Source organism: Molothrus ater, chromosome 5 (assembly GCF_012460135.2).
Source record: "Molothrus ater isolate BHLD 08-10-18 breed brown headed cowbird chromosome 5, BPBGC_Mater_1.1, whole genome shotgun sequence".
Lineage (NCBI taxonomy): Eukaryota > Metazoa > Chordata > Aves > Passeriformes > Icteridae > Molothrus > Molothrus ater.
This window is the reverse complement of record NC_050482.2, coordinates 44,576,631-44,589,809: the sequence shown is the minus strand read 5'-3', so window position 1 is coordinate 44,589,809 and position 13,179 is coordinate 44,576,631. Positions and strand designations below refer to the sequence as shown.

At 44.3% G+C, this 13,179-nt stretch overlaps 1 protein-coding gene across 5 annotated transcripts in view; it reads left to right on the top strand.

Annotated features, from left to right (window-relative positions):
• The first annotated feature begins 1,538 nt into the window (after positions 1 to 1,538).
• NR2C1 (nuclear receptor subfamily 2 group C member 1) overlaps positions 1,539 to 13,179 on the top strand; it is a 53,712-nt gene continuing 42,071 nt past the window's right edge. The window contains exons 1-2 of one of the 5 annotated variants that reach the window (XM_036401208.2): positions 2,150 to 2,238; positions 12,370 to 12,426. The gene's annotated coding sequence lies outside the window, so the exon portion shown is untranslated. Of the gene's footprint in view, positions 1,618 to 2,149; positions 2,239 to 12,369; positions 12,427 to 13,179 lie in introns of those variants that run through there. The other 4 variants (XM_036401211.2, XM_036401210.2, XM_036401207.2 and 1 more) reach the window with 4 other exon arrangements.

Sequence of the window (13,179 nt, the reverse complement as noted above, 5' to 3'; positions counted from 1 at the left end):
TTTGATCAAAAGCAAAATGCTTGCAAATACTAAACTAGTGATCTCAAGCTAGGGTTGATAGATAGAAGTGCAACTTGTATCCAGGGACTGGGAGCAGGAAGAAAAGAGTAAAGGAATTGACAAGATAAGAGCGTGCATAATTTTACTAATGTTAACACATAAATTTGCTTGTATTCTTTGGGGTTTTTTTTCCTACCACTGCTGCTCAGATGTTGATGCTTATGTCATTTGATTCAGTAGAAATTACACTAAATAGTCTCAATGATTTTCAGATCATGAAATTGCACATACAGCCCTGGTGTGAACTAAATGATCTTGAAGTTGCTGCTGATCTCTGACCACAGCTTGACCATCTTCATTGAACAGATGAAAGAGTAAGAAGGGAAAGGCTGTATTTTCAGTATAAAACTCTTACTCAAAATCAAGGTAATTTAAAATAATTAGTATAAACTAAGTAAGTAGCTAACTCAACTTTGGTCCAAACAGATGTTGAGACCAAGCCAGAGCAGCAGCAAGTTGTTCCTGTGGCACTGCCCCGGCAGGAACAGGCACTCATTGGCAGCCAGGCCATTGCCTTCCCAAGAGCTGTCCAGGGCACTGTTGACATGTAAGGATGGAACTTGATTCTGCCATGCAGGCAGAGCTCAGCTCTTTCAGACTTTCAGACTTAGTTGAACTGCTACAGTGACTGTGCAAGGCACTGTGTGTGCCTCCACCATGCTGCATATTTCAAACCCAATCTGCCCGTGTTGCCCATGGCTCTCCTCAGCCAGGAGAGCCCACCAAGCTCCCCAAAGCCCAAATGCTGTGCTGTGCACCTGTGATGTTCAATGGTACTTGGTCCCATTTCTCTGCAGGGAACAGCAGTGGGGGTGTGGAGACTTGTGCTCTCCATTTGATGGGCAGAACACAAGAACAGTCTTTAGTTTTGGATCCTTCACTCTAAAAAGGAGCATCCAGAGGTGGTCAACAAGGTTCATGAAGGGTGTTTAAAACATGCTTCATGAGGAAGGCTTGAGGGAGCTGGGTTTGTTTAGTCTCGAGAAGAGGAGGCTGAGGGGGGCCCTCATGGCTCTCTCACAACTACCTGTAAGAAGGGTATAGTGAGGTGAGCGACTGCTCTCTTCTACCGTGCCTGCAATGAGAGAACTAAAGAAGTGCCCTTAAGGGGTCCCAGCAGAGATTTCCAGATTAGAAGAAAAAAATAAATCTTTTTTCAGTTAGGATGATCGCTGGGCACTGGGATAGGCTGCCCAGGGACGTCGGAGTCACCATGCCTGCGGGTGTTTTAAGAGGCGCCAGGATCTGGCGGTGGCTGGTGTGGTTTAGGTGTTACAGTGGCAGCAGTGCTGCTGGACGGCTGGGGCGATCCTAAAGGTCTGTTCGCACCGCGATGTGTGCTCCCAGGGCCCTGCCCGCAGTGCTCCGGGCCCGGTCCCGTTAGCGGCCGCTGCCCAGGGCCCCGCCCTCACCGCCGCGCGCCCGGGCGCAGGCGCAGAGCCCGCGGCGGGGCGGGGTCGAGCGGCGGCGGAGGCGGGGTCGCGAACTCTGACCCCCGGGAGCCGGAGCCGCACCGCAGCCAAAGAGACCCGCCGGACCGGCCACCGGGCCCGCCAGGTGAGAGAGAGACCCCCGGCAGCCGAGAGGCGCCCCCCGCGGCGGGCGCGGCCCGGCGGCGGGAGCACGGGGAGCGAGGGCGGCCGCGCTGTAACGGTGCGGGCCCGCGCGGCTCCCGCCGCCACCACTGCGGAACGTGCAGCCGAGCGCGCCCGCCCCGCCCCGGGGCCCGGCCCGGCCCCGGGCGGCCCCGCGCCCCCCGACCTTTCACCTACAGGAACCGCTTGCGTGTCCCGCCGCCCCGCATCCGGGCGGCGCCGCCCGCCGCTTCCCGCGGGAGCCGGGCAGAGGAGCCGGGGGGGAGGCGGCGGCGGGCGATGGGCGATGCCCCCTCATGCAGGGCCCTGGCCCCGCGCAGCCATTTTGTGCGGCGGGGGCGGGCACGGCGCTGGCTCCGTGAACCGGCGGGCAGGGGAGATGCGAGGGCTGCGAGCCGGGGCGGCGGGGAGGGCTGGGGATGGAGGGCCCCGGCGTTGCGCTATAGCCTGGCCTCGCCGCCTCTCCCTTTCCCTCTCCCGAGCCCTGCGCTTCAGCATTCCCGGGGGGTGATCCTGAGCTTCCCCGAAGCCCCCAGCCACTCTCTGCCTGCCGACGGCATCACCCCGCTGGTTCGCCTCTCTGGTATATCCCTGGCGGCTCTCTGGGTTTGTTTGGGTTAGGGTAGTACGTCCTAGAAAACACCCGGTATTATTTTTACTGGGTCAGATGATCCTGTCTCTGTTCCTTCTTATCGCTGGTAGAGTATTTCTTCGAAGCTGCGGACTTTGTGGAGTCTTTATTTTTTCTTTGTTGCTATGCATCGCTTTAAGTGTAAGAAGCACGGCCGCATTCCCCAGGATGCGCTTACATTTGCAGGTTGTGGAGGGAATAGAGGAAATGCCGTGTGTTGTGCAGGTGAACTTATGCAAGAGAAGAGGGAAGAAAAGTCTTGATAGTGGTTTCACTGAAAAACGAGTGTGTGGACATGATTCTTGAAAAGCCAAGTTAGGCATTCATTCTAATGTGAAATCTCTGATTTGAAGCTACTACTGTCAGCAGAGCGGACTTGGGAAAGTGGTGTAGCACGAAAAGCTGCATCCACGCTTGTCATGGAAAAATAAGATGGGGAAAAAAATTCAAGTGGTTTTCTGTATGACAGCTTCCTGGTTTTGGAATCAGCATTATATAAGTAGAAGTATCTGATCAGTGGGAAAAGGTCACCATTTCTGTGCCAGTTCGGACAGTGTTAATCTGTTGACTCTAATTCTTTATGGCTTTTTCTGTAAGTTTTTTTTCTGAAGATAATTCCATGGATATTTTCCCCACCCCCTTTAGTCCGTGGTTGGCAACTGTGACATGAGATGTCCAACAGAGCATTTAGCCCATGGCTTGCTCCTTGCTGTACAACTTTACTTGTACAGTAAAGTTGTTTGAGTGAAGTCTTAAGGTCTGTGACATGTTTGCCTGCTTCTCTCTGTAGCTCTTTCTCCAGAGATATTGCTGAAGCTCTCTTATCACAGGGCTAAGTATTTTCATGTGATGCTGGTCAGCTGTATGTGTGCACGTGTGTGATAATACAAGGAAGGTAACTGAGGTCACCCAGAGGAGTGTGCAGTCCTCAGCTGCTTCTGTGCTTCCTGTGCACTGCTCTGAACGGTCGGGCACCACTTGCAAAGTCTGCTGCATTCTGCAACAAATCAAGATGCTTATTACAGAAAGAAGCTCACAGTAGATAAATTAGCTAGCTTTAACTCTTCTCCTCAATTATTAATATTTCTGATTTTCTTACTGGTTGTATTTTCTTGTGAAACATACTCTTGAATGGGACAAGTTTCATAGGAGTTCTGATATCTTTAAGAATAGGTACATCCCAGGTTAGATTGTGGGATAGGAGGGGGTTTTTGTTTGGGTTTTCATGGTTTTGGTGCTTTTTTAAAGCCTGCCTTAATTTTTCAGTTTAAGGTTCTTAGCCTGTGAAGAAAAAGCCCTAAGCAACATATATAACTCTGAAGCTGACATTGTTTTGGGGAAAAGGGGTTGAACCACATGACCTCCAGAAGTACTTTTCAGCATTAATTATTTCATGACTGTATTGTTATTAAAGGTCAGGGGGAGCAGACAGGTGTGCAGGGAACCAAAACCAAACAAAACCCCACTGATGTTGTAGCATGCTCACCTGTGAAATACAGTTACAGAATGCTTATAGCTAATGTGGTAGTCCAGTAAAAGTGACTTTGATCCATAATGTGAAATCTCATATTTACAATAGTAAGATTAGTTTGTTCCCTATGCTTATACTCAATTTTTGCTTTAATTTATTGTGTGCTTATTATATTATGTAGTTAAAGTTTGTGCAGCCAGTGAATTTGCTGGAGTTTCCTTGGGGTGAAGTAAAGCAGTCTCCATGAAGAAAGTAATTTGTGTCTAATGCTTGAATCAAAAAAAAATGAAAAAAAACCCAGTACCTCAAGCTTAAATAAGGAATTCAGCTGTATGTAAGGACTAGAACAGTGTCACATCTAACTTGTGCATGTTTGTCATGGCTGTGGACAAAGTGTGGCTCTCAGCTGGCAGGTGCTGCAGCTGGTACAGGGTCTGTGTGTCTGTCCTGCTTCAGCAGCTGTCCTGGCTTAAGTACTTTTAATAGTAACCTTTGCTAACCTGAGTTATTTTGGCTGTTGGGGATCAGGGAGCCTGTGGTGGGTTTAACATCCCCTGTGGAGCAGCAGTGATCTGCTGGGGAGGGTTACCCACAGGCTCTGGCTGGCACAGCTCTGCTTTTTATCACACACAGGCTGCAGTGTGCAACCAGCAGTGACCATCAGGGGAAACTAACCCGTACCTGCCTTACTTTCTGGCAAAGTTGTTTTTTTTTTTTTCCTCCTCAGTGGTGTTTCAAGCTGCTTTTAGCATTTTGACCTTGTGCCTGTACATTACTGGAATAAAGTAACCTGCTGCAAAACAGAATTCTATCAGTAGAATTTTATGGATAGAATTTAATTAACTGTACCTTTACAGTTTTTACTCTTGTGTGTGCAGACCTGTCCATATTTTTAACCTTCAGTCATCAGCTTTTAATTCCAGAGATCACTGCACTACTTGGCAAAATCTTAAATCAGCAAAGGATTTATTTTTTGTAAAACTAAACTCTTTAAAATTCCAGTTCTCTGAGACTGGAAGATGGCTTGTGCTGTCTGAGTCCTGTGTATGTGATGATGCAGTGCTGCAGATTTTGTAAGGAAATACGTTCCTTCCTGAAGATCATGGTCTAAGAACTGCCTTTCTGTATCAATATTTAGATTAATTTTGTTGACTTTGCCAGGCCTTCTCTAAAAGGCTCTTTGCATTTGTTTAACTTAAATTACTTTTGTCCAACTTGGTAGCAAGCCAGGCTGGACTAAGCTCAGTATTTGAATGCCTTTGTCGGAAGTTAAAGCGGAAACTTGAAAAATGTAAACCAACAAAAAACTAATGCCAAACCCTCTGCTATTGTCATATGAGCCCTCATAAACGGTTATTTCATTCCAAATAAGTTGAGGTTGCTGTTTATACTTTAGCAGTAACTTTGTGGTGTGAGAACTACCCTATTTAGTGTGGTAATGTGTTTCCTTTGAAGTCTTAGCAGGACAGTGTGTCAACATGATTCTTAATTGGACTTAATATGAAGATTTTTTTCTGAGTGCCTTGCACATGTTTATAGGAATTGAATAAATCCCAAACCAAACCAAAAAAATTCCCAAACACACACCCACACCCTCTTAACAAAATCTAATCCTGTGTAGTTGATAACAAAGGAAAAAAAATGGGAATCACAAAGTGACTTGGGTTGGAAGGGAACATAAAGATCATTTCATTCCAACCACCCTGCCATGGGTAGGGATGCCATGCACTATATTAGTTTGCTCAGAGCCCTATCAAACCTGGCCTTGAATGTTCCCAGGGATGGGGCATTCCCAGCTTCTCTGGCCAACCTGTTCCAGTCCCTCACCACCCTCACAGTAAAGAATTTCTTACTATCTAATCTAACCTGCTCTCTTTCAGTTTGAAGCCATTTGCCCTTGGCCTGTCTCTACATACCCTTGTAAGAAGTCCCTCTCCATCTTTCTTGTAGGCTCCCTTCAGGTACTGGACGGCTGCAGCTGGGTCACCCTAAGGCTTCTCTTCTCCAGGCTGAACAATCTCAGTTCTTTCAGCCTGAGGTGTGCCATCCCTCTCATCGTTGTGGCGGCCTCCTCTGGGCTCCCTCCAGCAGCTCCATGTCCTTCCTTTGCTGGGAGCCCAGACATGGATGCAGCCCTGCAGGTGGGGTCTCACAGGAGCAGAGGGGCAGAATCCCCTCCCACAGCTTGCTGGCCATGTATTTTTGGATGCAGCCCCAGGACATGTTTGGTTTTCTGGGCTGCCAGTCCACCTTGTTGGGTCCAGCATCTCATCCAAGACAATCCTCAAGTCCTTGGCAGGGCTGCTCTTCATCAGTTCATCCCCCAGAACATTTTATGTGGGTCAATGTCAACAGTGATTTACTGGAAGGATGTGTGAGAAACTCACTTTTGTTGTATGAGGGTTTTGCTTCTTTGTTTGGGTTTTTTGTTTTGTTTTTCCTTTTAATCTGAGGGAAGCTTCCATGGATATGCAGATGTGCAAGTTTGTAAGGCCCATATTGGTAGTATTGTTGAAGAGGCTTGCTGATTTCTGTAGAGTATCTTCTTGTATCTATCAACTACCTCATCTGTGGCTGTAGTTCAGTGAATATTCCCAATATTCCAAATGGTCATCTTGCATAACACCTGAAAGGCAATTTGGCATTATAGATAAGCTGGTGTAACATTGTGGGCTTTTTTCCAAGAAGAAGTGGTCTTGATTCTAGTCCTACTTGCTTTTCCTATGTTGTGTGTTGTTAGGTGCAGGGTGAATCAAGTCAGAAGATGAGTTTACAGCTATACAACCATGAAGGCAAATGCAGAGTGGAACAAAGCCAGCAGTGGGGCTACCTCCCATGAAATACTGTAATTGTACCATAGAGAATGTATTGCCTCCAAGTGTTTGGAAAGAAGGGTTTGCTTTTGCTGTGATGTGTTAAGGTGATCTTTCTGTGGCAGCTGGAATGGACCTGGCTGAACCTAATCCAGTGAATGGGGAAGTCTTCGGTCAGATGAGCTTCCTGATCCTGGTTCATGGTGCAGCTTCAGCTCTGGTGCAGGGAATCAGTTTGGGGTTTTTTTTATAATTTTTTCCTTTTGCAGGCTTCAGGTAGAGATGCAGGCTATGGCTGACAGTACACAGGGCAGGTTACCTGACTAAGTGGCTGTCTCCTTACCTAGCTCTGGCATGTAGCCAGTGCTCCTGGGAGTAGACTCCACTTGCAGACAGCCCTTGCCTTTCCTCCTCCTTTTCCCAGTTGGTTGTGGGACTAGTGAGCTAAGTCAGCTCAGCTGTGGCTGATTGGGCAGGTTCTAGAGATGCAATGATAAAAGAAGCAGAAGCCAAGGCCTAGAGGTGGGGCTATCCCTTTGGTGGCCCAAACTGTAAAAGTTATTTGTTAGTCAACTGAAAATTTATCCTAGTGATTCTATTTTCTCATGTTTCCTCCCATTGTAGCACTTGCTTACAAGAAAAGGTAGTGAGAGCACTGATTTTAAATTAATTGCACAGGCATGCCTACAAATGCATCTCTTTCTGTATTGCTCTGTGCATTTTAATTACTCCCTTATGCTTTTGCAAGTGTCTCATTTTCCCTTGTTTGCCTGCAGGTCCAGCTGCTTCAGTTTTGTGTTGTTACTTACCCTTATATATGCACTAAATCTTGGTCTCATGTGAATTTAAAAAACAGTATCTAACTGGGTGTCAAGGGTCATATAAATATTCCTCAGTTCATTAATAAAGAGAATCATACTCCTTTAAATCTGCCAACTCTTCTGCCCTCATGAACAGTGTGGTTGATAGAACAATGATCCAAGAATAGCTCATTTAGCTTGCTGTGTTCATTGAGTTTTTCCTATATGAAGCACTGAACACAGTAGCATCATTTGTTCCACAAATGTATTTGAATTCCTTGGTTTAATTTACTATCTGTTAAGCATTGCAGAATACTGCTCTAACATATAAAGAAATCTTGGGGGATCTTTAACTTATTTAAGCACTAACTCAGGCATGTTTAATCATAGAGGGATTGTTAAGTGCATTCTGTTTCTTATGTAGGAGTTTATTAAACAGCTTTGGCACAGGCTATGCTGAATTCTTAATTAGTATATGATTAGTTTGCTAATGGAAGTGAGGACTAGTTTCCATTTTAAGGTACAGAGTACCTGTAAGACCAATGTTATGACCTGAGCTAAAATCCTTAGTTGACTTTGAGGTATATTGAAATCATTCAGTACTGAAGCAGTATTTCTACAGAAGGAGATTGTTTCCACTTCTTTTGCAGTTGGTTTTCTGTTATATTCACTTTTTGAGCTTTCCTAAAAAGTCACGTTGACCTTCCTGGATTTTACTGTGTCATGGTTTAACCCCAGGCAGCCACTTGCTCGCTCGGCCACCAGCGGGACTGGGAAGAGAATTGGAAGGGCAAAAGCTGGAAAACTCATGGGTTGAGATAAGGGCAGTTCAATCGGGAAAGCAGCAGCCACACAGACAGGCAAGGTGAAACAAGGAATAATTCACTGTATCCAGCTGACAGGCAGATGTTCAGCCATCTCCAGGGCAGGCTGCTGGCTGAATATCTGATGTGATGGCAGGGCCCTATCATGTGTAATGCCTGCTTGGGGAGACAAATGCCAGTGCTCCATCTCCTTCTTCCTCTTTCCATTTTTATATACTGAGCATGTCATATGGTACAGAATATACCTTTGGTCACCTGTCCTGCTGTATCTGCCACCCATCTACCACATACCTCCAACTTCCTCACCAGTGTGGCGGCACAAAAAGCAGGAAAGGTCTTGGCTGTGTGTAAGCACTGTAAGAAAGAACAAAAACACCTCTGTATTATCAGCCATGTGTTCATGACAAATCCAAAACACAGCCCCGTACCAGCTACTGCAACAAAAGTTAACTTTCCTCCAGCCAAAACCTCCACACTGATAAAAGAACAAAAAGTGAAGTTCACAGTAACTTCTGCAGTCATAACTAGTTAATGTATTTGTACCTCTAAAGTATCTAGAACATACTTGTGTGACTTCATTAGTTTAACAGGTTGATTTCATCTGGGAAAGACCCCTGTATTAAGACACATTCCATACATAGTAATTAGAAGAATCATTATTCATTCCATACCTAGAGTCAAACTTGGTTTAACAGTGCCAGCAGGCTAAATTAAACTACTAAAATTGTTCAAACACTGTTTTTGTAGCAGTAAAACTGGTCAGGGGTATGCGGTACTTTTTTCCAAAGTAAACTAAAGATCTTTGGAATGGACAGAATTTTCTCACGTTGTGTCTTCATGCTGATGTGGTTTTTCTTATTTAAAGGAGATTACATCAGAATCAAGGCACTTGATAGTGGGCCAGCTATACCAACAGTGTAATATAATAAAATGAGAGATGTTGTCTTTTATATCAAATTGAGCATCGAAACCTACAGAAATACACTTCCTGGTACTACTTTTAAAGTCCTTAGTCTACACGGGTAAAATATTTAAAAATGCTATTAATAGGAACCTCCTACTAAGACAATTAAAGTTGTGTAACTTTTGTCCCTGGAGAAGGTTAAGTTAAATGGTGATGTCTTCTGGGTATAACTTAACTGTAGTAGTGGAGAGGTTAGTGCTTCTGACTACCAACCTCAAAATTGCTGTCTGCTCTCATGGGAATGTTTCCTGACCCATTTCAGTTGAAGTAAGCCTGAAATACTTTAAAAAGTAAGTATTTCGTAAGTTATTTTGACTAAAATATTGAGAATTGTTTCTTCCTCAGCACGTAAAAGCCGAGGAAGAAGTAGAGACAAGGGGTTTAATTGGTGCAAGCTAATGAAAGTTTTCCACTGCTGTGGTGGCCTACAGAGTGCTTAAATAACAGCGGAACACCATTGGGCTGATGATGCCAGATTCACCACCACCCTGTTTGTACTAACTGATGATAGTGATTATTTAAAAATAATACTGAGTCTTGTCAAGAAGGCTCACTAACTCATTTACTAGGGAAATAAATGAACAGGATGTAACTTACAGACAAAAAGATTTTGGTAGCGTGTTGAGTCTGAAGATTGAACAGAAAAGCAATAAATGCATTTTAAAGCATTTAAGAGGAAGTCTAATGCCTGCCTTCTGTCAAAATGCCTGCTTTTAGATGCTGCTTCTGGTGGATGGGGGGATTGAGCTTTTGTAAGGAAAAGAGACGGATATATAATTCTGCTTATTATTTTTTTCAAATGTTTTTGAAACACCTTCATTTTTTATTTAATTATGTGACAAGTAATGGTGTCAAGCAGTCAAGGAATAAATTTGAGAGCAAGTGCGATGATCATCCTTGTAAAGCAGGTCTAATCCGTCTAAGTACAATGCTGATATTTGTGTTACTCTCTACCTAGAGCAACAGAAGCAAAACCTTTCTGTGCCATGTGTCTTCTGAGAAGAGGATTTTTCCCTGTTCCCAGAAATAACAAAATAAACAAAGGGATAATCACAGACTAGGGGATACAAGGCTGCCAAACTAGAATGTATTGTACATTTGCAGAGGCAGTGGTTTAATCGTATTGACAGTCTTAATGTTGTTAATTTGACATAGTTGTCATCAACACATCTTTTTAAAGGAAAATTTTAGAAAGGTTATGTTTGTTCTGTAGTTTTACAGTGTGTCAGATTATAATGGTAGAAAGTTAAAGAAGGAAGTAAGAGCTTAAGCTGTGACAGTGTCAGTGGCTAAATGGCTGTGGGACAAAGCACTTCTTACCACTTCATTCTTCAGAAATTTTGTGGTAAAAGTAAAGGCAAGGATCTTGGTCTGATGTGAAAAAGGGAAACCAGTAGAGCAATTGAGTAGTACTTGTTATAGGCAACTATAGGCTTGCTGGTTGAAACAGCAGCAGTTGAAAATCATTTTTGCAGGAGTATTCGAAGTGAAATATAAATAAGGCAAAAATTATTTGGGCAGTGCTTCTAAACAACATAATGCTTGTGTGTTGGCAGGAGCCTTGGCTCTCCTTTCTCTCTTCTAGTCATAATAAAACTAATATTACAGTTCTTTTAACTGTTGGACATTATAAAGCAGATGCTAAAAGTAAGTGCAGCTTTTTTATGTTGTGGTCTCTGGTCTTGTAGAATTCCAGGTTTCCTCCTTTCAGTGTTTTAGATAACGTTAGAAAGGAAGTAAAAATGTCATTATCACTCTTAAATATCTGAATAAAATTTGATTTATCATGATTTGTCTCATTCATTTTGAAAGGAGAAGAGACTATTCTAAGGAAAAACTGACAATTAATTGACTCCATCTACTTCTTTCCTATACTAGCAATAAACATTTCTCATATATGGGCTGCTGTGTTCTTTGAATGTGTATGGCATGGTTTTGACAAGCGTGGAAAAGAGCATTTCTGAAAGCAAGAAGATTCACATTAGATGAGAACACCTTGCAGATCACTTCTGGTTATTGAAGATCAAAACTCAGACTGATGATACTTAGAATAATTAAGGTTGAAAAAATATTGAATTCAGCTGTTAACCCAGCATCCCTGTGATTGTCACTAGGCCTGATGCTGTACACTTCCAGGGATAGCAATTCCAACTGGGCAGTCTGTGCCAATGCCTGACTACTCTTTCAGTGAAGAAATTTTTCCTAGTATCTAATCTAAACCTCCCCTGGTACAACTTCACTTCTTTCAGGTGCTTGTAGAGAGCAGTAAGTTTCTGCTGTGCCTCCTTTTCTCCAGGCTGAACCCTCCAGGCTGAACAACCAAGTTGTGCTCCAGCTCCATTGTTCTCTGGACTGCCTCCAGCACCTCAGAGTCTTTCTTGCAGGGAGGGGCCCAGAACTGGACATGACATTTGAAGTGTGGCCTCACCAGTGCTGAGTACAGGGGGATGGTCACTGTGCTGGTCATGCTGGCCACAGCACTGCTGATCCAGGCCAGGATGCCATTGGCCACCTTGGCCACCTGGGCACGTGCTGGCTTGTATTCAGCTGCTATTGACCAGCATCCCCAGGCCTCAGCCCCTTGATCCTGCCTGTCCAGATCCCTCTGCAGAGCCTTCCTACCTTCCAGCAGGTCAGCACTCCTGCCCAGCTCAGTGTCATCTGCCAACTTAGCGAGGGTGCCCTTGATCCCCTCCTCTGGATCATTGATAAAGGTGCTAGAGAGGGCTGATCCCAGTACTGAGCCCTGGGGAGCACCACTGGTGATTGACCACCAGCTGGATGTAGCTCCATTTACCACCACTCTGGGCCCAGCCAGGCAGCCAGTTTTCTACCCAGGGAACCCTGGTCAAGCCATGAGCTGCCAGTTTGTCCAGGAGAATGCTGGGGTAGATGGTGTCAGGTCTCAGCTTTGCTAGGCTCTGGGTAAGCAACATCCATGGCCTTTCCTTCATCCCTCAAGTAATTCTCTTTGCTGGAAAGTGAAGGTTATGAGGTGTTTATGGAACATTTCTCAGTTTCAGGTAGCTTTGAATTTAGAATATATTTATTATTTCATGTGAAACAATTCAGCCACTGAGAATATTGGCTGGAGTAACTCAGGAAAATAAGCTTTTAAAAATATGAAAAATGTGCAAAATTTTAAAATTTACATAATCAAAAAAAAAAACCAGCTGAAGCAATTTTTTTTTTTTTGCTTAATTCCTTGCAGGGATGTCTAAAAAGTGATTAAGCATACCTGATGTGAAGTCTAACACAGATACCCTAGGTAAGCAAAATAAGAACTACAAAACCTTTTACAGCTGAGTTAGCTGTAAAAATCTGTAGATTTTAGCTGAGAACTTGTAGATAGTTCTCCTTGACCTGTCCTGCTCTCCTGCTGTCCTGTCCCCAGCACAAGATGAACAGCTTAACACAGCTGCTCCGGAGAGGGAGGACCTGGCTTCTTGCTCAGGTGCCTGTGGGCTTGTGTGACTCCAGAGTGACCTGTGTCAGCCATCTGGCTGGGCCAAAAGCAATGGGCACAGTTTTGTGGTGCAGTTCAACTGAATTATCTGCTTCCCACCAGTAACAATGGAATGAAGATTTGCCTCCTCCTTGAATCTTCCTTCTTTTCCTCCCTCTCTTGACTTATAACAACATATTCTCCCTTCTGGCTGCAATAGAATGAATCTGACTGCAAAAGAAATCAAGTTCATTGTGCTTACCTAGATGATGTTTGGTGCATTTCTGCCAGCTGAATTTTCTCTCCTTTTAGTGAGTTGAATTTTCCTACTGGAAAAGTGGGGTCAAGACCACTGCAGCTTGCTCAGGGTGAGCAGGACCTCCTTCCTGGGAGTGAGCTGTAAATTCTGTTCAAAGTGCTTTTGAAATTATTCCTTGACTTGGCAAGTAAGAAAGAAGTTTCTGCCAGTTCAGTTACTTGAACTGATTTCTCAGGCATTATGTGTATGCTAGCACATGAAGAGATGAAATTATAAGCCAAAAATGGAAAATGGGATAGGAATGCCTATTTAAGCTC